Source organism: Drosophila takahashii, chromosome 2R (assembly GCF_030179915.1).
Source record: "Drosophila takahashii strain IR98-3 E-12201 chromosome 2R, DtakHiC1v2, whole genome shotgun sequence".
In the NCBI taxonomy this organism is placed as follows: Eukaryota; Metazoa; Arthropoda; class Insecta; order Diptera; family Drosophilidae; genus Drosophila; species Drosophila takahashii.
This window is the reverse complement of record NC_091679.1, coordinates 9,863,539-9,888,003: the sequence shown is the minus strand read 5'-3', so window position 1 is coordinate 9,888,003 and position 24,465 is coordinate 9,863,539. Positions and strand designations below refer to the sequence as shown.

The 24,465-nt window shown below is 35.5% G+C and overlaps 1 protein-coding gene across 1 annotated transcript in view; it reads left to right on the top strand.

Moving 5' to 3' along the window:
* The window catches only part of LOC138912734 (transcriptional regulator ATRX homolog), a 1,213,613-nt gene that overhangs the window by 1,014,364 nt on the left and 174,784 nt on the right, over positions 1-24,465 (top strand). The gene's annotated exons all lie outside the window — the stretch shown is intronic.

Here is a 24,465-nt window from a genome sequence, read left to right as displayed (position 1 = left end):
CCCTATACATTTTCCCAGAAAAACATTCTCTATACTTTTTGAAGTTTTTTTTCTAGTTTCTTGAGCTTCCTTTGACAGTTGACCTATTGCTAAAATACACAACAATTAAAAAAAATTTAAAAGTTCAAAAAATATCTGACCGAAACAGCTGGCTAAAGCAGATGAGCGACACAGCTGATCCAAACAACTGACCGAAACAGCTTACCAACACCTTACAATAAAGAAGAATAACGAATTTGTTGTGAAATACCGTGCCACTTTTAATTAAAATAACTGTCTTGGGGCAGAACGTCTGTCTGTCTGTCTGTCTGTCTGTTCTGTCTGTCTGTCCGTGTGAACGCTGAGATCTCGAAAACTATAAAAGCTAGAAGGTTGAGATTTCCCACACATATTCTTTGGCTTCCTACGCAGCGCAAGTTTAGCCGAGCGCCACGCCCCCTCTAACGCCCACAATCGCCCACTAACGATTTTAAAATGGGTCCTGCGCCCACATCTTTAAAAATTTCCGAGAAGTATAAATGCAATTTTGTTGTGTATATTTATACCTATTGAAATGTAAAAGACATTTTTCAAATCGGACCATTCATTAAAAAGTTATACGGAATCCAAAATTATATATCTATCTCCCTCGCACTCCCTTTAGCTGAGTGACGGGTATTAGATAGTCGGGACAACAACCCGACTATAGCGTTCTCTCTTGTTTTAAGCTAAAAAGATGCACATTTAAAACAGTTCACAGTTGGACAACAAGCCATAATAATCAAAACATGTAATCTAAGATACATTTATAAATACCTTTGCTACGATTTGACATGATCAGAAATAATAAACCATTTTGTTGCTCCACAAAATAAGCACTGAAAGTTTGCAAAGATATTTCACTTATTTAATCATAATAATCAAAACATGTAATCTAAGATACATTTATAAATACCTTTGCTACGATTTGACATGATCAGAAATAATAAACCATTTTGTTGCTCCACAAAATAAGCACTGAAAGTTTGCAAAGACAACACAACAAAGTCATTCGAAGAGCTGACTTTGTTCGCTTATCAACACTATAATGTTGTTAGTTAAAAATCTTAGATAACTGTTCTTGGCTAATTAGGGTATGTAAATTCACAAAATATATTTAATTTTTAAAAATAATTTGTAAAATAAGTTGACTTTAAGCCAAAAAAATTGACTTTTTTCCCATAGTGCAGCGCCTACATTTCCGCCTTTCGTGACCAGTAGTACCAATATTTGGCGGTAGGTGGCGCAATACAATATACACTAGCGCCATCTAGGAAATGGCATTGGAAAAAGTCTGCATTTTTTTCTGTGATCACTCTAATTCACATTATGTTAATGCAAATTTTACATTATTTGAAATGGGGTGCGCATTTTGTCCCTGGTTGCTCGTATACGTTTTTCACAAGTGCATTTACCTGCGCTAGAGAGAGACGGAAGATGTGCTAGGCAGAATTGAAAGTTCTAGAAAGCCTCTTCTAGAAAAAGATCCCTGGGTAAAAATCGAGCGGCGAAAAACATATAGGAATAACATAACATATAAGAACATATAATATTTCTAATAAGTTGTTTAGCTGAGTAACGGGTATCTAATAGTCGAGGAACTCGACTATAGCGTTCTCTTTTGTTTAAAGTTGAATATTTGCAAGTCTGGAGTTTGGCTAGGACCGCTAAGTTTGTTGACCGATCAGCTGCTTGCAAGCAAAAATAAGCGAAAAATAGTTAATTAAGTTTGACAATTCGCTTTTTTTAATTTTGTGCAACAATTTAAATAAAAAAACAAGAGAGAACACTATAGTCGGGTTGGTATCCCGACTATCTAATACCCGTCACTCAGCCAAAGGGAGTGCGAACGCTGTACTCGGATTGGTGTCCCGACTAATAATCGTAACTCAGCTAAAGGGAGTGCGAGGGAGATAGATATATAAATTTTGATTGCGTATAACTTTTTAATGAATGGTCCGCTTTGAAAAATGTCTTCTACATTTTGATAGGAATAAATATACACAACAAAATTGCATTTATACTTCTCGGAAATCATTAAAGATGTGGGTGCAGGACCCATTTTTAAATCGTTAGTGGGCAATTGTGGGCGTTAGAGGGGGCGTGGCGCTCGGCTAAAATAAACTTGCGCTGCGTAGGAAGCCAAAGAATATGTGTGGGAAATCTCAACCTTCTAGCTTTTGTAGTTTCTGAGATCTCAGCGTTCATACAGACGGACAGACGGACATGGCTAGATCGACTCGGCTAGTGCCCCTGATCAAGAATATATATACTTTATGGGGTCGGAAACGCTTCCTTCTAGCTGTTACATACTTTTGCACGAATCTGATATACCCTTTTACTCTACGAGTAACGGGTATAAAAATGTATAATATTACTCAAGGTATGTAGATTATAGTTTTAATTCATTATTTGAATATATGTGTTATTTGTTTATATTTTTACTCGTTTTTGTAGTGTCTTAAAGTAGTATATTTTTAATCAAAGTGTCCGTGTTTTGTGGAATATAACTAATCTGCTACGACTCGCTATACAAAAGTAAGTCTGCAACAGTATTTGGACAATAAAGATTTTAATGTTCTATTAAGCTTTTGGGATCATTTTATTGTTGATTTTGCAATCCTTCGGTGGTCTTTCCGATATGGTGGTTTGTTGCCTCTTACTTCCTGTGACAAACCTGAGCGGCAAAAGATTAATCGGATTTTGAACTGTTATTCGTAATTTTTTTTCTGCAGAGAAATCATCTATAGTGGGCCTTGATTATTTCGAAAATTTTGTCGATAGTCAAAAAATACTCAGATATTTGGTATTTTAGGCACGAGAATATCGAAATGTAGTAGCATTTATTGTCGAATGCTCTTTTCTCCCACCTCTAGAACCACTTGAAAATATATGGGAAAAATGTAACATGTACCAAAAAATGTCAAAATGCTACATTCAGTTCTGGTGAGGAAAGGGCATTAATTTACTAAAATATTATTGTTTTCTATTACAAAAAAGAAAAAGAAAAAAAATTAACCTTTCTTTTACTCATTTAGTTAACACTGCGCTTCGCAAAATATGAGCGGTTAATGTAGGCGTGGCCAGATCAAACTGGAAATTTGTATATATCTTTATAATGATCTAATTATCAAATGTGCCAAGGTTCAGCGGTCTATGAACATTTTTGGAATTCATGCAAAAAAATTGGTCATTCCGACCAGTGTGCAGCGGAACAATTTAGTTTCGATCTGGCACTTTTGGGTTTCAGACATTAATCACTTTTAAAATTGCAAACAAAAATGCATTAATACAAAAATTAATTCGTTTTTTCAAGTTTAAAATATTTTGACTCGCTATTAGCAAAAAAGATCCAAATTCTATAAAAATGGGCCAAAGACCCAACGCGAAAAAAGAGCCAAATTTGGCTCAAAAAAACCAATCACACCGATGATAGAAATCGTGGTGGTGCTGCTATCGTTATTAAATCGTCCCTGGACTATCACCTGAGCACCACAATAACTGAGCCTTATCTGCAAGCAATTGCTATAAGTTTGGTCACGTCGTTTGGAAGAATTTCGTTTAGCGCTGTCTACTGTCCTTCTGGTCATCGTCACTTGTGGCCAGCTGCGGAATATCTGCGCCTTTTCGGCTCTGTGGGTAGCCGCTTTATTATTGGAGGTGATTGGAATGCACACCATAGCTTCTGGGGTTGCAGACGTTCCTGAATTTCGTGAATCATCTCAGTGCCATTGATCCCAACCAGGATCATGGGTTTGCATTATGGAAATGCACACGAAATCTGAAAAGACAACCACTTCACAGGTTTTCTCTTAAACGAAGCAATGGCACTTGGGCTCACAGTGATTCTAAAATAGCAGATGTATTTGCAGATGATCTGGAAAACCGATTTACTCCGTTTGATTACGCAACAGACCAGGAAGTTCGAGCAACAATTTCTAGGTTTGGACTCTCTTTCGGTCCTCCAGTTGTTGTACGACCAGTGGATGAGGAAAAGGTCCGTGATCATATTAAACGATTGGTCCCAACAAAAGCTCCTGGTATGGATAAGGGTGATGGTAAAGTTGCAAAGTCACTTCCCAACTCTCTCATTGCGCAGCTCTGCCTTCTCTTTAATGCGTCACTCAACCTTGGCCACGTTTTCCAAGATTTTTGAGCGGATCGTACTTAACAGGCTCCTGGATATTGACAGCTTTAATGACGCTCTACCAAACCATCAATTTGGTTTCCGTAGTCGCCACTCCGCTGTCGAACAAGGTCACAGAGTCGTGAAGCACATCCTAGATGCCTTAGAAGGTCATAAATACTGCTCGGCTGTTTTCTTGATGTCAGACTGGCTTTTGACAGGGTTTGGCATGAAGGCCAATATTGCCTGAGGGACTCTGGAAGCTCATTGTGTCATTTCTGGACAATAGAAGGTTTGCTGTTGACATTCGTGGACATCTGTCTGGACTGGTGCTGTCGTGCTGGTGTCCCACAGGAAAGCGTCCTTGGCCCGGTTCTGTACACAATTTACACTTCGGATCTCCCAAACCCAGTGGTTCGTTGTACTCTTGGTACGTGGTACTCAGATGATACTGCATTCCTAGCTACTGGCAGCACCCCCTCCTCGGCCTCGTGGCGTGTCCAGACGTTTTTGAACGTTCTTGCTCTTCGACCTGGCTGATCCCGCAGTCTTTACTTGGATGGTGATAGACTTAGGCACGAGCAGAGAGTAACATACCTCGGTGTTACCTTAGACCGCCGTCTATGCTGGAAGGGTCAGATTGACCATGTCTGTGGGTCAGCGAGGACGAAACTGGACAAAATGGACTGGCTCAGATAGCGGATTATCCCTTTAGGCCAAGGTGCGGATCTTTAAAGCCATTGCTCTCCCGACCCTAAATTGGGGAATAACATGCTGGGGCACCGGTTGCGACACGTCGCTAAGAAGGGTTCACAAAAGCATTACGGAGGATGCTTGGGGTGAAGTGGCATCATTACGTTGAAAATAGCGTTTTATTTCGAGACTCAGGTGTACCAACTGTTACTGAGATGATAAAAATGCTCTTGAATCGCTACAGGGATCGGCTCCTGGTGCATTCCAACCGCCTGGCTAGACGTCTTGCCACACCACCTGGCCAACGTCGTCTCCGCAGACGACACCCCGCGCACTTACGGATTCTCGGCCGTGATAGACACGGGCGACTTTTGTAACTTATTAACCCAGATGTAACATGCCATACTATGGCTCACCTACCCGCAGATCTCGGGATTATTTTTTTTCTTTGCTATATCATCGACAAACATGAAAACGAGAACCATTTCTTGTGAGGCGTGTTAATAAAGAATGTGCCTTCCAAAAAAAAAAAACTCATGATGAATATTTTTGATCAGCAAAGATGACGATTTGTTTGTATCGTGATTGATATTTATTTATTTTCATCACAGTCGGCTTGTTTTTGAGGGATATTTAAAATGAGTGAGGTTAACGAACCCTGAGTGATGTTAACGAACCCTGAAATTTATTAAAACATCGATGTTAAAAATATAACTAGTTCGAAACAAATGAAAAAAGGGAATAATTTTTTAATAAATATTTAATTTGCATTTGTTTATTGGTGTTTTCTTTTTAATGAAGCGCATTACTAGTAAATTAATAAAATCCGATATTATTATCGATAATTTTCTGTTTTATTTTGATTATCGTACACACATCATTTACACAACATAATTACAGTTAAGCAGCTCAATCGAGTATTACTATAAAAGAGTATATGTCGATTTGCGTCATGTTACCCCAACCCAAACCATTAGACCTAAAATTCTGGAAAAAATTGGGTCTGAATCGTGTGTTAGAGGAGGGGTGCACTAAGAAAGGATTTTTTAAAATTCGGCTCCTAAGGACTCCCAGGACTCTCGAAAAATGCAAAATTGGTTGATTAAAACATCAACCATTCCCACAGTTTTCAGTTTTTGTATGGGCCAAAAAAGTTATAAATCGTAGGGGGGAATGCAATCTAGAAAGAATTCTAAGCAATATTACAAAACAAACCGTATCTTAAAAAAACCTAGTATTTGATAAAAAAAATCACAGTAGCCCTAAATTTGATTCACTGGAATGGACCCGAAAAAAGATATAAATCTTTGGGCGGAACATAATCAATGGACCATTCTAAGACATATTGGCCAAGAAACTATATGCCTAAAACCACGTTTGACCCTCCGCATTAGCAAGAGAATAATACTGGTATTTCGTTTTACTTTTGAGAAAAATATAATAGTAGCCAATCAATTAAAAGTTTGCAATATGCAAAGAATTTTTTAACTATAACCGTCTAAGGACATATTTAATTATACTTACGTAACACTAGTTTTTTTTTAATTAATGCTTTAGCGGCTGTCCTTTGCATCAGAGGTACCAGATTTTCAACTAGGGTTAAAGTCGAGATTTAGGAAAAAACTATTGGTAACTGTTTTTTATTTACCTTGATAACATAGTCGTGCCCTGAAAAACAACGAGTTTTATTACCAATCTTGGTCCTGGTAGCATTTGTAATGCAGTTTTCTCCCGTTTTTAGCGGTAAAAGCGGATTATAACCTTTTCAAATATAGTAGGAACAGTAAGGTTCACCTTGCTTACAAAGTGCATGCATACATGGTTAAAAAATATTGTCTATCGAAAGGCGTTATTATCCTGCACATTTCTGATAAATAATGAAATAATAAAATAATAGAAATTGCGAAAAAACGCATTATTTAAAAAACTAAATAAAAAAATAAACTAAACTAGACTTTAAAATCTGTTTCTCGAATAGAGTATTTTATTAAATATAGTTAAAAAAAAACTGACAACCCACAAACATTTGGAGTTGTCTGTTACTGGTGTATTTTGGAAACCGTACAACATTTTTCAATTTATCTTGCAGTGGTAACAAAAATTTCTCCACTTCTTTGCACCATCGTAGAGAAGTTGTTTTCGGTCTATATTTTCTTGGCTACATTGAAACAATTCTAATTCAATTCTATTGAAGTATTAATAAATAAATTATAAGACAGAGCATGTAAAAAACAGTTGACTATTTGTAACTGTTTCAAAATAACTCTCCCTTTGAAACCCTTTGAGCAAATAGTCACATACAGGTGTGTCCCTGAAAACTGTTAAAATCAAAAAACAATCTAAAAGCAATTGTTGGGTTCCTTCAAAAATTTTCCGACATTTCTATAGCTAGAGGCGTTTTGAAAAACATTTCTTTAGGCTTTTTACCATTTTTTCTTCTGTAGCCAATATTCAAAATCCTTTTGACATGGAAAACCCGACATTGGTGTTGCTAAAGCAATCTCCTAAAATGTCGGTGTCTTCGAAAAAATGGAGGCTTACATTTGCTTTTTGACACACACTTGCATGAAAAACAACATAGGGGCTACTCAGTTTCATCCGATACATTTGAATTTCTTTCGATAAGCATTTTTAGTTAGGCCGCCTTACACATAATCCAATGCATTTTGTTAAATCTTCTTCCAAATAAATTCGAAAAAAGACTTGGACATTTATGATATTTTCAAACTCACAAACTGAACCAAATATAGGACAAAAAAATGACATTTGAAAGCATCAAATTTGAGTTGAGTTGCAAGCCCTAAACAAGGAAAACAATATAAACTGTTTTTTTTTGTTTCAAAAGCCTTTCGGCCTTTGCTCAACCAATAACCGATTTTTTGGTTTTAAAACTGTTTCGGTTGATCAAAGACCGTTTGAACTGAACGGAGAACAAAAACGGTCTTTTGAATTTATTATACCTATTTGTTTAAACACAGAATATTTTCTATACACCAAAAATGTTGTTTGTTTTTTCCAAAAATTTCAAACCTAATAACATTTTTTAAATTTAATTTTTAAAAATAATTCGATTATACCCGTCTACGAGTGTAGAGTAAAAGGGTATATTGTAATCTTGCAAAAGTATGTAGCAGCTTTTAAGAAACGTTTCCGACCCCATAAATTATATAAAGGGTGTTTTTTTTAGAGGCATAGAACTTTAAGTTGGCATCACTGTTTAAGATGGCGACCGATTTAACAGCTATCAAGTGATTTATTCTCAGTTCGGTTTGGCAATTCATCATGAATAGACTCACGCCTGAACAACGCTTGCAAATAGTGCAATTTTATTTTATTTTATTGAAAGACACGTTTGGTGACCGCCTAATTTCACGTTTTGGACCTGTAAATTGGCTTCCAAGATCTTGTGATTTAATACCGCTAGACTACTTTCTGTGGGATATGCGGATAACCCACAAACGCTAGACTTTTGACATTTGGAAGACAACATTCGCCGTTTTATTGCCGATGTATGGCCGCAGATGTTGGGAAAAGTCATGTCCAGATTGGACTACATCCGAGCCAGCCGTGGCGGTCGTATGCCAGAAATCATATATAAAATGTAATGCCACAAGATTATCTTTCGAATAAAAAAAAAATGCATGTCAATCGAATAATCCATCGTTGTTTTATTGCAACTTAAAGTTCTATACCTCTAAAAAAAACACCCGTTATATTCTTGATCAGGGTCACTAGCCGAGTCGATCTAGCCATGTTCGTCTGTCTGTCCGTCTGTCTGTCTGTATGAACGCTGAGATCTCGGAAACTACAAAAGCTAGAAGGTTGAGATTTCCCACACAAATTCTTGGGCTTCCTACGCAGCGCAAATTTATTTCAAACGAGCCCCACGATTTTAAAATGTGTCTGGTGCCCACAACTTTAAAGATTTCCGAGAAGTATAAATGCAATTTAGTTGTGTATATTTATACCTATCGAAATGTAGAAGACATTTTTAAAATCGGACCATTCCACTATGGGCAAAAATTCGAAAGTGAGGCATTTTTACATTTTTTTGTTCTTCAGTATTACATAAATGACCTTCTGTGGCTATTTACAATACTTAAAGGAACCTAAAATCCATTTTCAAAGAATTTTATTTGGCGTTTTTCGCTATTTTTTCCCTTAAGAAATTCGAAAGTTTGAAATAGGGTCACACGTTTACAAAAAGGGACGAAAAACTTTGTAGTTTTCACACCTCGATTTCTTTGGCTATTGTAAGACAACCTAAAAAGTTTAAATATGGATACAAAGAGTGAAGGATTGTTAAATAAATTATAAACACTGAATGTTTACTATATGTGTTTTTTTGTCCATTTGTTTAATGTGTTGTCGCTTAGTTTTTAGATGACAAATAAGAAATGTATTTTGTCTTTCTGTGGAGTGTAAGTTGTGAGTATAGGAGAGTATACGCAAGGTAAAAATAGGAAGTTATAAACAAAACAATTGCTAATCGAACCCTATCAATACTTTTTGAACGTTTTTGCACGTTTTACGTAAAACCTCCATGTTGTAGTTGCATTCGAGTTCTGTCACTACACATTGCTTAATGTTTGGATCGACAACAACCGGCAAGAAACCGCTGTGATGGTATTTGTTTTGCTAACTATGAACGGTATCGAATTAAGCGATAGTCAGCACACAATAGTCAAAAAAAAAATTAAGCAGATTGTTGCCTTTCTTAGTCGTAATTGGCCAAAATGTCATAGAATAATAGACCGATTCAAGGAAAAACATTCCCTGCGGCTTTCGTCGAACATGAAAATTTCATTTTTGGAAAAGGGCTTGCCAAGCGACAAACCTGGTCGCAAATGCCTAACTTCTAATGAGGCAGGACCACGATTAAAGCGTAAGGTGGCATCTCAATTGGCGAAAGAAAAAATAAATTCGATGCCATTGCTTTAGCATGGTGCTTCTATTTGGCAAAAAATATCAAACAAGAAGATACTTCAGTTTTGTTGCGAAAGGCGTTAAATATGAAATATTTATTAACAAATAAATTTTTTTTATATCCTTGCCTTTAAAAGTAAATTTGCGGCGTTGGCGGTTGATGGAGACTTGGTCCATTTCAAAATTTAACAAAAACAGAAATTGTATTACAGTTACCAACACAAATAACATTTTCTTTAAATCCTTGCCTTCAAATGTATATATGCGGCGTGGGCGTAGGATGAAGATGTGGTCCGATTCAAAAAGCAACAAAAACCGAAATTACATCTTAGCCTTAAAAGTATATAACAAAAATTTTAGATTTGTATCTTTAAAACTGGAGTTTATGCCTCAAAGACTGAATATTTGCCCATAGTGCATTCATTAAAAAGTTATGCGCAAAAAAAAAATTTTATATATCCATCTCCCTTGCACGCCCTTTAGCTGAGTGACGGGTATTAGATAGTCGGGACACCAACCCGACTATAGCGTTCTCTCTTGTTTTCTTTTTTTTTGACCCACGGTTGATTTTATATGATTTTTTGTGTAAGATGGCGGGGGTTGCGGGGGGCCTTTTTGACAGCACGTTGTTTTTGTTTTTTGTATGCTTCGGCAGTTCGCAGCACTCACGAACGTCAGGAGAAGCAGAGCGAGAGAGTAGTGAGCAGAGAGAGAGTCATTTGAAGCGAAAGAGAGGCGGCCAATGTTTTTGTTCTGGTTTGGAAATACCTGATCAAAATTGTACTATTTGGATACCAGAACGGATTATCTAATGGATGCAATTCTAAGTCAAAGTGTGTATCCAACCCATTAAATGCATAAGGAATTTTTGTTTTGATTTTAAAACAAGAGAGAACGCTATAGTCGGGTGCCCCGACTTTCAGATACCCGTTACTCAGCTAAGGAAGTGCGAGGGAGATGGAGATAGGAAACTTTGATCGGGCATAACTTTTTAACAAATGGTCCGATTTGAAAAATTTCTTCTACATTTCAATAGGTATTTTTGAACACCATAAAACTGCATTTTTACTTTTCTAAAATCTTGAAAGGTGTAGGCGCAAGACGCCTTTTAAAATCCTTTGTGGGCAATTGTGGGCGTTAGACCAAAGAATATGTGTGGGAAATCCCAACTTTTTAGCTTTTGTAGTTCCCGAGATCTCAGCGTTCATACAGACAGACAGACAGACAGACAGACTCTACGAGTATACAAATTTTGGGTTGGTTTTCATAGGGAGAGCAGGGAAAAACTTTTAGTCGTCACATTTGCATGTGAGAAACGTAATGGCACACTCACATCGTTTAATTGGCATGGACAAAAGCATGCACCGAGAAAAAACCGTTCTCAACGTTCTTGATTTCAGTATTTCCGTGCTCAAAAGTGAGCCAAGAACGGTTTTACTAAAATCAAGAACGAGTGTTCTTGATTTGAGACTACTTTGAAAGTAAGTATTCTTGATTTCAGTAGAAGTCTTCTTGGATTCAAGAAGAAAAATTCTTGGATTCAAGCATAGGCGTTCTCGGTTTCAAGAATAGGCGTTCTTGGTTCCAAGAGTAAATCGTTCTCTGATTTAATAATTTCTCTCTTGCCAAGAAGAACGTATTCTTGGTTCCAAGAAGAAAAATTCTTGGATTCAAGCATAGGCGTTCTTGATTTCAAGAATAGGCGTTCTCGATTTCAAGAATGTTCCACTCTTGATCCCAAAATAAATTTTTCAGAAAAATTAAAAATTTATATATCCACTTTCGTTATATATTATTCATTTTACCCTTGTAGAGGGTATTATAATTTCAGTCAGATGTTTGCAACGCGGTGAAGGAGACGTTTCCGACCACATAAAGTATATATATTCTTGATCAGCACCAATAGCCGAGTCTATCTAGCCATGTCCGTCTGTCCGTCTGTCCGTCTGTCTGTCTGTCCGTCTGTCCGTTTCTATGCGAACTAGTCTCTCAGTTTTAAAGCCATCGCGATGAAACTTTCCCGAAAATCTTCTTTCTATTGCAGGTAGTACATATGTCGGAGCGAGCAGGATCGGACCACTATATCTTAAGGCTCCCATAGGAATATTCAAACAAATATAAGAAAATTCATTGTAACTTTGTAGGAAGTAGGCGTTTTGATTCTTGACTACTTATGTATAAACAAAATTAAAATAAAAACGCTGAATCTGGAATCCCTGGAACTGCACCGAGTGAGCATAACTTTATCTACAAGGGTATATAAGCTTCGGCTGGCCGAAGGTAGCTTCATTTCTTGTTTTTTATATATTATTATAGATTTTACATAATTACAAATTACTTATAGTCTTATCATTATTAAGTAATTATGAATGTATGGGTGCGGTACACAATTCTAAAAGCTTATTTATAATAAAATTTCCTTTAGCATTTTTAGTATTTTACGATCTTAAATGGTTATTATATTCCTAAATTTCTATTTTTCACACAAAAGATGGAATCCTCTAGGAGATTAGATTCCTATCGGCGATGGTTGATTTTTGGATGGTTGCTTCTCTTCCTGCGTACGTCCAAACTGCAAAGATTTATATATAAATTAAATAACTATAAATAATACAAGTGTTATTATATATGTACATACTTGCGTAATTCGCCAAGCGAACAGTTTCTCTCCTTGTCAATGAACTCCAGGCATTCATAATTCACTCCAGCGCCTAAAAATATAGTGAAAGTCATTTTTATACCCTTGCAGAGGGTATTATGATTTCAGTCAGAAGTTTGCAACGCAGTGAAGGAGACGTTTCCGACCCCATAAAGTATATATATTCTTGATCAGCATCACAAGACGAGTCGATCTAGCCATGTCCGTCTGTCCGTCTGTCCGTCTGTCCGTCTGTCCGTCCGTCTGTCCGTCTGTCCGTCTGTCCGTCTGTCCGTCTGTCTGTTTCTACGCATACTAGTCTCTCAGTTTTTGAGCTATCAGGATGAAACTTTCCCAAAAGTCTTCTTTCTATTGCAGGTAGTATATATGTCGGAGCCGACCGGATCGGACAACTATATCTTATAGCTCCCATAGGAACAATCGGAAAAAAAAAACTTTAAAAAATTCTAGCTTCGGTGTTTTTTGAAATATTACCTTCTACTTTTGGGGATGTTATCACTATGGACGGCAGTCCATGTAGTGACGAAGCGCACCAGGAGGGTGTGCGAAGGCGACTACTATATATACACGAAGAAATGAAAATCTACTGTGATGGTCCGATCATAATGAATGATACACCTATCGAAAGGTATTGCGAAAACTAACAGGATTGCATACCAAGACTCTAAGAAAATCAATTGGCTTGGGAGAGAGAGCGGTGAAAGTAAAAAAGTGAATATTTCGAAATTTGGAGCTGTTGGGGCCGGTGGGGATAATTGCCCCCTCTCAATGTTTTAGTTGTATTCCTTTTGAAAATACCCGTCGAATGAGGGGTCATTTGTCAAAATCCGACGCTCCGTTCAAAAGTTATAGCCAAAATAAGATTTTCTTCGTCTTCCCAAAATGAAAATTTAATTCTGTTTGTCAGTTTGTCAGTTTGTCAGTTTGTCAGTTTGTCAGTTTGTCCAAAACATGTTTTCTAAGTTTTGAAAATTTGATATGACGTTCATCACATCGATATAAAAAACTTTTGTTCTACCACTTTTGGAAAAACTCGCTAGTCTAGCGGGAAAACAGCTATAAGTAGCTAAAATTCGGAAAGCCGTAACTTCTATACTACTAAAGCTACAGACTTGTGCTGCATCTCGTTTGAAAGGTATTTTGAAATGCTATAAACGCCATTTATATGCAACTTGTGTAAATGTAATAGTTAAAAAAATATGAACAAAAGACAATTTTTTAAAACTTTTTTTTTAGCTTTTTTTTATTTTTTTCAAAAACGGCTCTAACGATTTTCTTTAAAACTTTAAACTGTATAGCCCTTGAGATTCCTTAAATTTTGGTATATAACACATTACTGTAAAAAGTCACGTTTAAAAGTTATTTTTATACGAAAATAGCCACTTTTGCAAGCTCGAACTACTAACGCTCCCTGAGTATTGAATTTTGTGTGAGGGTATCCGAACTGTATTTTAGGGTCATGGAATCAGTAAATTTGCACTTAAGAGTTCCATATAGGAATCTTTTGTTCTACGACTTTTGGAAAAAGCCGCTACTTTAGCGGGAAAAAGCTAAAAATAGCTACATTTCGTTAGTTTGTAAGTTCTACACTACTAAAGGTACAGACATGTGCTATACCTCGTTTAAAAGGTATTTTGAAATACTTCAACGCCTTTTTAACTGAATTCGTTAAAATACAATAGTTTAAAAATTATGATTTATGACCAATTTAAATTTAAATGTTTATATTAGCACCTATGAGAGCAAAAGTAAACAAACAAAAACTTCTGATATCAAATAAAAACACCTCTTAACGAGGTAAAAAACTAGTGACGAACGCACCTTCAACATACAAAAGTTCTGATATCAACATTTGTGACGAAAAATTATTACACTCGTCATTAAATAGACTTTCTAATATTTTCTCATTCGGCACGCTGCAATAGAAAATGCCTGTGAAGGGAAAAAGGCTGGAATAGTTTGCTAGGGCGGGCCGAATGAGAAAATATTAGAAAGTCTATTTAATGACGAGTGTAATAATTTTTCGTCACAAATGTTGATATCAGAACTTTTGTATGTTGAAGGTGCGTTCGTCACTAGTTTTTTACCTCGTTAAGAGGTGTTTTTATTTGATTTTTTAAATATATCTGAATTTCGAATTAATTATTTAAAAAATCGGACTACTATATCATATAGCTGCCATAGGAACGATCGGAAAATTAATGGAAAAGTAATAGGAAATAAATTCTAGCTTCTTTGGATTTTATTGTATTATCTTCTACTCTAGGATATGACACTTTTTAAATATTTCCGAATTTCAATTTTAATTTAATCAAAATCGGACGACTATATCATATAGCTGCCATAGGAACGATCGGAAAATTAATGGAAAAGTAATAGGAAATAAATTCTAGCTTCTTTGGTTTTTATTGTATTATCTTCTACTCTAGGATATGACTCTTTTTAAATATTTTCGAATTTCAATTTTAATTTGATCAAAATCGGACGACTATATCATATAGCTGCCATAGGAACGATCGGAAAATTAATGAGAAATATTGGAAAATTGAACATTTTTGCGATTTGTTAATTAATAGGAATGATCTGCAAGGGTATATAAGCTTCGGCTGGCCGAAGCTAGCTTCCTTTCTTGTTTATATTATTTTTTAAAACAGAACCATTTAAAATTCAATAAAAGAAAATGCACACACACGTGTACATAAAAACTTAGCACGTGCTATGCAAATTTTCACACACTAACGCATCTGCACACATATGTGTACGTACATAGATGCATTTAGCGTGGCGTCACTTTTTTTTCACAAACGTGTATGTACAATGTACATACATATTCAAGTATTTATTTATTATATAGCTTATAATCACTATTATTGTTATTATTTTACCACTAATGTTATTATTTAATACTTACGTTCGAGGAAGGGCAGCACATTCTAGTTCTTCTGGAAGGTTTTTTAAACTTGTGTCGTCAGCGTCCATCATACTGGCTTCACTTCTTCACTTACTGGCCGAAAAAAAACGAGCATTTGAGAGCCGAAGTGAACTTTGGTAGCTTGCCGAAAAATTTCAGAGAGAATGTCTCTCTCATTTTTAATCTCTCTCATTTCTGAGACGAAGTTGAGAACGATTTCAAGAATGCTTGGGGACGATTTCAATAGTGTTCATGCTTGATAAACGAAATCGAGAATGATGTATTCTCAAAAAGCCAGATCAAGAATGCTTTCATTCTTGATTTCAAGAACGTTTGTGCTAAGAAGACAAAATACTGAAATCAAGAAGATTCGTTCTTGGTTTTTTCGTTCTCAAGTTTTCTCAGTGTGCAATTCTAAATCTAATATTTTGCCAAAACTTAAATTGTGTTAAAGACGAAGAAAATTGTTGGAAAATTTCGTCTCCAAAATTACACCCACAGCTTTCACCCATAAGAGTTGGAGCTTTAGGGGCTTTTTTTAATTTTCCTTATTTGATCTCCAGCCGACATTGGGGCACTTCTTTTTTTGTTTACCAACCGATCCTGCAAGCGGATCCATTTATGGCCGTAGCCTTTCATAGGTATTTGTGTGTTATTTTTTATATATTATTTTTTATGTTTTTAAGGTTTTTGGGGGTTAGATCTATTCGAAATAAACGGTAAAAAAGAGTACGAATTGTTCTCTGCATTCGCTTAGCTAACCAAAATTATATAATTAGGCTACCAAAACGTTGGAGTTAAGGTGGGAATAAGGTGAGGTTAGTCCGGAGTTAAGTTGCGATTAAGGAGGTATTAGATAGATTAGGGTAAAAGTAATGTAAGGGAAGGGTGAAGGTGAGAAAGGTAAGACTTTAGTGAGGATAAAGTGGGTCAAGGTGACAAACAAGTTTTACTAAGAAAAAGTGAAATTAAAGTAAGTAAGGACAAATTTTTTTTCGCGTTGGCTCTTTGGCCCATTTTTATTGAATTTGACGATATAAAATATTTTAAAGTTGGAAAAAACGAATACGTTTTTTTATTTAAGCATTTTTTTTTGCAATTGTAAAAAGTGATTAATGTCTGAAACTTAACAGTGCCAGATCGAAACTGAATTGTTCCGCTGGTATGGTAATGCTGTGTATGGTAAAAAGTTGGCTCTTTTTTATTCAAATTGGCTCATTTTAAATCTTTTGTTGGTTCATACAAAATTTTTGAAGTGACAACCTTGGGTGAGACTAAATTTAGGTTAACTAAAAAGAGGAAAATCTGGTGTTAATGTGGGTTAAGACGAGGAAATAGTGAAAACAGCATTAAGGTGCTAAAAAAGTGTGCCAAGGGTTAAAATAAAATAGGTGGGGTCAAGGTGAGGTAATATTAGAGTTAATGCGGTGTTAAGGTAAGGTATGTTATGGCTAGAAGGATATGGATAGAATACACCAGTTTACAAAAAAAATCGATGAAATATACCATGAATGAAACCTTTGTTTTCCGGTAAGGTACATCTTCCTGATTAAGAAAATGGCAGTTAAATTTTTTTTATGGATACAATTTTTTTAAACTGTAAAAAACGTTTTTGACACTTTTTTTTATTTCTAACTTGAGTTGTGGTTAACCGATTTAACCAATTTGAATTTGAATATATCAAAAAATCAGCAATAAATGCTTTGATAATAGTAGCGGACAACGTCGCTTTGGGTATTGCTAGTAATATGTAAAGATACGGATTATAAAAGCAAGAATTACTTAGTTAAAAAATAAAACCCTGCCCAAATATTTAAAATATTTTTGTTTGTCTCGGAAAATGAATGTATTTATGTTGTAAGCAGAGTTGGTAATTTAAATAAATTTAATTGTAATTTCCAATGTTATGAAATTGGCGCGGCAACAGATAAATTGATAAATTTCTCAGCCCTCCTTTACATTGTACACCCAATAAAAAATGGAAAATCGTATATTAGAAATAGGCGTCTTTAAGTAAAATAACATTTAAAGTACGGTTAAAACTTCCCATACGATTTCAAGATTTTAACCCTACTTTAAATTTAACAAGCGGACGAGAAAACGGCCCTAAGATTTTCAATATATTATGACTGTATCAACCTTTTAAAATCTCAAAAACTCAAATATTTACGTGTTTAATATTTTTTATTGTAAATTGGTTTTTTAAAATAATTTTCTCTCGTAGATTATTGGACAAAAAATTGTTTTTTTGTAGTTCATAAATACAATATACATTTTTTAGTTTTAGAACAACATTTTCTTAATTTAAGAATAAAAATGTCTTATTTTCGGAATGTTTGCTCTTATTTTAGGAACGTTTGTTTTGATAGTTAAAACAAATTTTAAGAACCAAAATTTTAATTTAAGAACTTTGTTCTTAAATTTAGACATGGTTTTTTCCCTCAGTGCACCTTTTTGCCCCTTAACACCAATTTTTTCTCTTCCTAGGTAACGTAACTTTAGTCTCACCTGAAAAAAAGGTTATCTTACTATACTCACTTACTTAAACGTCCCTTTTTTTAATACAATTTGTTTGTCACCTTGACCCATTTTATCCTCGCCAAAGCACAATCAAACCTTAACTTGCTTAACTTCATCCCTCCTTTACATTACTTTTACTGTAATCTATGTAATACTCTCTTGCGATTTATTTTACCGTAACTTTTTTTTTCTACCAGATCTAACCATACACCGCGCATCACCAGATTAGCGCCCCCTTGGTGTTCTCGTTTGAAATGAAATATTATCAAAACTATTAAAGATTGAACTGTACAATTATTTTCCATTATAATTCGATTAATTCTCTAAATAACAAGAAAGGAAGCTATACCCTTGCAGATAATTCCTATTAATTTACAAATCGCAAAAATGTTAATTTTCCTATTATTTCTCATTAATTTTGCGTTCGTTTCAATGGCAGCTATATGATATAGTAAATCGATTTTGATAAAATTAAAATAGAAATTCGAAAATATTTGAAAAGAGTTATATCCTAACGTAGAAGAGAATACAATAAAAACCAACGAAGCAATAATTTATTTCCTGTTATATTCCCATTAATTTTCCGATCGTTCCTATGGCAGCTATATGATATAGTCGTCCGATTTTGAAAATATTTTATTCGAAATTCAGAACTAGATACAGAACATTTCCAAAAGTAGGATGTTATAGGTTCAAAAACACCCAAGATATAATTTTTTACATTTTTTTTCCCGATTGTTCCTATGAGAGCTATATGATATAGTTGTCCGATCCGGCTCATTCCGACTTAAATACTACCTGCAATAGAAAGAAGACTTTTGGGAAAGTGTTATCCCGATAGCTTGAAAACTGAGAGACTAGTTTGCGTAGAAACGGACGGACAGACGGACAGACGGACGGACAGACGGACAGACGGACGGACAGACGGACGGACAGACGGACATAGCTAGATCGACTCGTCTAGTGATGCTGATCAAGAATATATATACTTTATGGGGTCGGAAACGTCTCCTTCACTGCGTTGCAAACTTCTGACTGAAATCATAATACCCTCTGCAAGGGTATAAAAACATATACTAGAACGCAGTTGGAATTTGTATAGATTTTTATTAAATTAGAAACTAAAGAAACAGGTTTATTTGGAAGAAAAAACTGCGTCATCAGGATAGCGCCAGCTACTTTAACTTAACTTTTTTCGATGAATTTCTTACAAAATATTATCTTTAACAATTTTATGATTAAGTTAAAGCATTTTTAAGGAATATTAATAATGGGTAGCCCCTCCCTTGCTTACAAGGACTTCGCAAACTCGATTGGGGAGAGAGTCATACAATTTTTTTTAGATATTCCAACGTTATTGTTGACCACGCCTTTTTTATACCGGAAATTAAATCCTCCTTGGTGGCATATTGCTTGCCACCTTCGTACACCTTCCTAGCTAACCATCCCCAGACGTTTTCTATTATGTTCAAGTCTGGGGAGTATGGGGGCCACTCCAGGACACTCACATTTTCCTTTTGAATCCACAGTTTTACGGTCTTGGCTGTGTGGATTGTCGTGCTGAAAATGCCATTTGAGATTTCCAAATAAGTTTTTAAAAACGGGAAATGCAGTTTTTAGAACGCAATTGTAATTTTCCGCTTTCATCTTTGGGGTTAAAAACTGCAGTTCGCAGTTGCCATAGTAGGATATGGCTCCCCATACCATTACTCCACCAACCCGGCTATGTAAGCGACCCAGATGATGCTCTTCCTTGCGTGAATCGTATAAAAAAAATAATAATTATATCCGTCAGGACCCTCTAGGTTAAATTTTTTTTCGTCTGAAAATACGACCGTATGCCATTCGTTGGACCATGTCATATGCGTTCGAGCAAACTTTAGGCGGAGTTCTTTTCGCACTTTGTTAAGAGGTGGCTTTTTTTTTAGTTTTAGCCTCTTTAAATGGTCAGCTTTCTTGATCACTCTTAAAACAGTCGATTTGCTTGCCCTAACACCAGTTTTTTCTATTATTTTGGCGGTAGAGTCGTGGGAGTTGGACGCCTCTCGGAGTATAGCCCTGCGATCTGCTGAACTAATAATACTGTTATTACCTCCTTTGTAATTTTTTCCATAGGTTTCCTTATTTTGAAGAAAATTTGCAATGGTTTTGCGATGTCTTCCCGTTTTTTCCGCGATTTTTCGGAAAGAAAGTCCACATTCATTGAACGCTAGGATTTTCGATTTTTCCTCCGAAGATAAGATTGTTCCTCTGCCCATATTGTATGTCAAATTAAAGAAAAATGTTTAATTTAACAGCAAACAAGAAAGGAAGCTACCTTCGGCCAGCCGTAGCTTATATACCCTTGCAGATCATTCCTATTAATTAACAAATCGCAAAAATGTTCAATTTTCTAATATTTCTCATTAATTTTCCGATCGTTCCTATGGCAGCTATATGATATAGTCGTCCGATTTTGATCAAATTAAAATTGAAATTCGGAAATATTTAAAAAGAGTCATATCCTAGAGTATAAGATAATATAATAAAAACCAAAGAAGCTAGAATTTATTTCCTATTACTTTTCCATTAATTTTCCGATCGTTCCTATGGCACCTATATGATATAGTCGTCCGATTTTGATTAAATTAAAATTGAAATTCGGAAATATTTAAAAAGAGTCATATCCTAGAGTAGAAGATAATACAATAAAAAGCAAAGAAGCTTGAATTTATTTCCTATTACTTTTCCATTAATTTTCCGATCGTTCCTATGGCAGCTATATGATATAGTAGTCCGATTTTTTAAATAATTTATTCGAAATTCAGAAATATTTAAAAAATAACATCCCCAAAAGTAGAAGGTAATATTTCAAAAAACACCGAAGCTAGAATTTTTTAAAGTTTTTTTTTCCGATTGTTCCTATGGGAGCTATAAGATATAGTTGTCCGATCCGGTCGGCTCCGACATATATACTACCTGCAATAGAAAGAAGACTTTTGCGAAAGTTTTGTATCGATAGCTCAAAAACTGAGAGACTAGTTTGCGTAGAAACTGACAGACGGACAGATGGACAGACGGACGGACAGACGGACAGACGGACATGGCTAGATCGACTCGTCTTGTGATGCTGATCTAGAATATATATACTTTATGGGGTCGGAAACGTCTCCTTCACTGCGTTGCAAACTTCTGACTGAAATCATAATACCCTCTGCAAGGGTATAAAAGAAAGGAAGCTAGCTTCGGCCAGCCGAAGCTTATATACCCTTGCAGATCATTCCTATTAATTAACAAATCGCAAAAATGTTCAATTTTCTAATATTTCTCATTAATTTTCCGATCGTTCCTATGGCAGCTATATGATATAGTCGTCCGATTTTGATCAAATTAAAATTGAAATTCGGAAATATTTAAAAAGAGTCATATCCTAGAGTAGAAGATAATACAATAAAAACCAAAGAAGCTAGAATTTATTTTCTATTACTTTTCCATTAATTTTCCGATCGTTCCTATGGCACCTATATGATATAGTCGTCCGATTTTGATTAAATTAAAATTGTAATTCGGAAATATTTAAAAAGAGTCATATCCTAGAGTAGAAGATAATACAATAAAAAGCAAAGAAGCTTGAATTTATTTCCTATTACTTTTCCATTAATTTTCCGATCGTTCCTATGGCAGCACGGTTCGGAGTTGTGGAAGCCTCCACAAGCTACGCAGACTGATCGAAACCCGCAGTTGTTTCTGGTGTGTCATCTTGGCAGTTTATGCATTGCTTATACGGTTCTTCAACAGTAATCCTTCTATGCAACAGGAATTGCAGTTTGTAGATCGGGTGCACTTCATTTTCCTTCAAGGCTCTGCTTTCTGGGTCCAGCTCGACCTTAAAGAGTGGTTGCCTAAAAAACTAAAAAAATTATTTATTTTCGGTCAAGTCCTGATACACGTGTTTACTTATTTTCCGAATAGTACGTGTAATTTGTGAAATTTTTTTTTGGTCAAATCCGTTCGGTTTTAAAAGAACGGCCCAAATATGGTGCCCTGCACGAGTATACTCGTAGAGGCCTTTTTCTCCGTTTTCAAAAAACAGCTCGAGTAAATCAGCTCACAAAAATTTTCAAATCGAATAGCTCAGCTCCTAAATTAATACAATGAGCTCCTCGACTCGTTCGAAAACAAAGGGCTCATGAAATCATAAGATCATGGAATCATAGGCTCATGGACTCATGGACTCGAGTAACTATTTAATTTTTATACCCTTGCAGAGGGTATTATGATTTCAGTCAGAAGTTTGCAACGCAGTGAAGGAGACGTTTCCGACCCCATAAAGTATATATATTCTTGATCAGCATCACAAGACGAGTCGATCTAGCCATGTCCGTCTGTCCGTCTGTCCGTCTGTCCGTCTGTCCGTCTGTCCGTCTGTCCGTCTGTCCGTCTGTCCGTCTGTCCGTCCGTCTGTCCGTCTGTCCGTCTGTCCGTCTGTCCGTCTGTCTGTTTCTACGCAAACTAGTCTCTCAGTTTTTGAGCTATCAGGATGAAACTTTCCCAAAAGTCTTCTTTCTATTGCAGGTAGTATATATGTCGGAGCCGACCGGATCGGACAACTATATCTTATAGCTCCCATAGGAACAATCGGAAAAAAAAAACTTTAAAAAATTCTAGCTTCGGTGTTTTTTGAAATATTACCTTCTACTTTTGGGGATGTTATCACTATGGACGGCAGTCCATGTAGTGACGAAGCGCACCAGGAGGGTGTGCGAAGGCGACTACTATATATACACGAAGAAATGAAAATCTACTGTGATGGTCCGATCATAATGAATGATACACCTATCGAAAGGTATTGCGAAAACTAACAGGATTGCATACCAAGACTCTAAGAAAATCAATTGGCTTGGGAGAGAGAGCGGTGAAAGTAAAAAAGTGAATATTTCGAAATTTGGAGCTGTTGGGGCCGGTGGGGATAATTGCCGCCTCTCAATGTTTTAGTTGTATTCCTTTTGAAAATACCCGTCGAATGAGGGGTCATTTGTCAAAATCCGACGCTCCGTTCAAAAGTTATAGCCAAAATAAGATTTTCTTCGTCTTCCCAAAATGAAAATTTAATTCTGTTTGTCAGTTTGTCAGTTTGTCAGTTTGTCAGTTTGTCCAAAACATGTTTTCTAAGTTTTGAAAATTTGATATGACGTTCATCACATCGATATAAAAAACTTTTGTTCTACCACTTTTGGAAAAACTCGCTAGTCTAGCGGGAAAACAGCTATAAGTAGCTAAAATTCGGAAAGCCGTAACTTCTATACTACTAAAGCTACAGACTTGTGCTGCATCTCGTTTGAAAGGTATTTTGAAATGCTATAAACGCCATTTATATGCAACTTGTGTAAATGTAATAGTTAAAAAAATATGAACAAAAGACAATTTTTTAAAACTTTTTTTTTAGCTTTTTTTTATTTTTTTCAAAAACGGCTCTAACGATTTTCTTTAAAACTTTAAACTGTATAGCCCTTGAGATTCCTTAAATTTTGGTATATAACACATTACTATAAAAAGTCACGTTTAAAAGTTATTTTTATACGAAAATAGCCACTTTTGCAAGCTCGAACTACTAACGCTCCCTGAGTATTGAATTTTGTGTGAGGGTATCCGAACTGTATTTTAGGGTCATGGAATCAGTAAATTTGCACTTAAGAGTTCCATATAGGAATCTTTTGTTCTACGACTTTTGGAAAAAGCCGCTACTTTAGCGGGAAAAAGCTAAAAATAGCTACATTTCGTTAGTTTGTAAGTTCTACACTACTAAAGGTACAGACATGTGCTATACCTCGTTTAAAAGGTATTTTGAAATACTTCAACGCCTTTTTAACTGAATTCGTTAAAATACAATAGTTTAAAAATTATGATTTATGACCAATTTAAATTTAAATGTTTATATTAGCACCTATGAGAGCAAAAGTAAACAAACAAAAACTTCTGATATCAAATAAAAACACCTCTTAACGAGGTAAAAAACTAGTGACGAACGCACCTTCAACATACAAAAGTTCTGATATCAACATTTGTGACGAAAAATTATTACACTCGTCATTAAATAGACTTTCTAATATTTTCTCATTCGGCACGCTGCAATAGAAAATGCCTGTGAAGGGAAAAAGGCTGGAATAGTTTGCTAGGGCGGGCCGAATGAGAAAATATTAGAAAGTCTATTTAATGACGAGTGTAATAATTTTTCGTCACAAATGTTGATATCAGAACTTTTGTATGTTGAAGGTGCGTTCGTCACTAGTTTTTTACCTCGTTAAGAGGTGTTTTTATTTGATTTTTTAAATATATCTGAATTTCGAATTAATTATTTAAAAAATCGGACTACTATATCATATAGCTGCCATAGGAACGATCGGAAAATTAATGGAAAAGTAATAGGAAATAAATTCTAGCTTCTTTGGATTTTATTGTATTATCTTCTACTCTAGGATATGACACTTTTTAAATATTTCCGAATTTCAATTTTAATTTAATCAAAATCGGACGACTATATCATATAGCTGCCATAGGAACGATCGGAAAATTAATGGAAAAGTAATAGGAAATAAATTCTAGCTTCTTTGGTTTTTATTGTATTATCTTCTA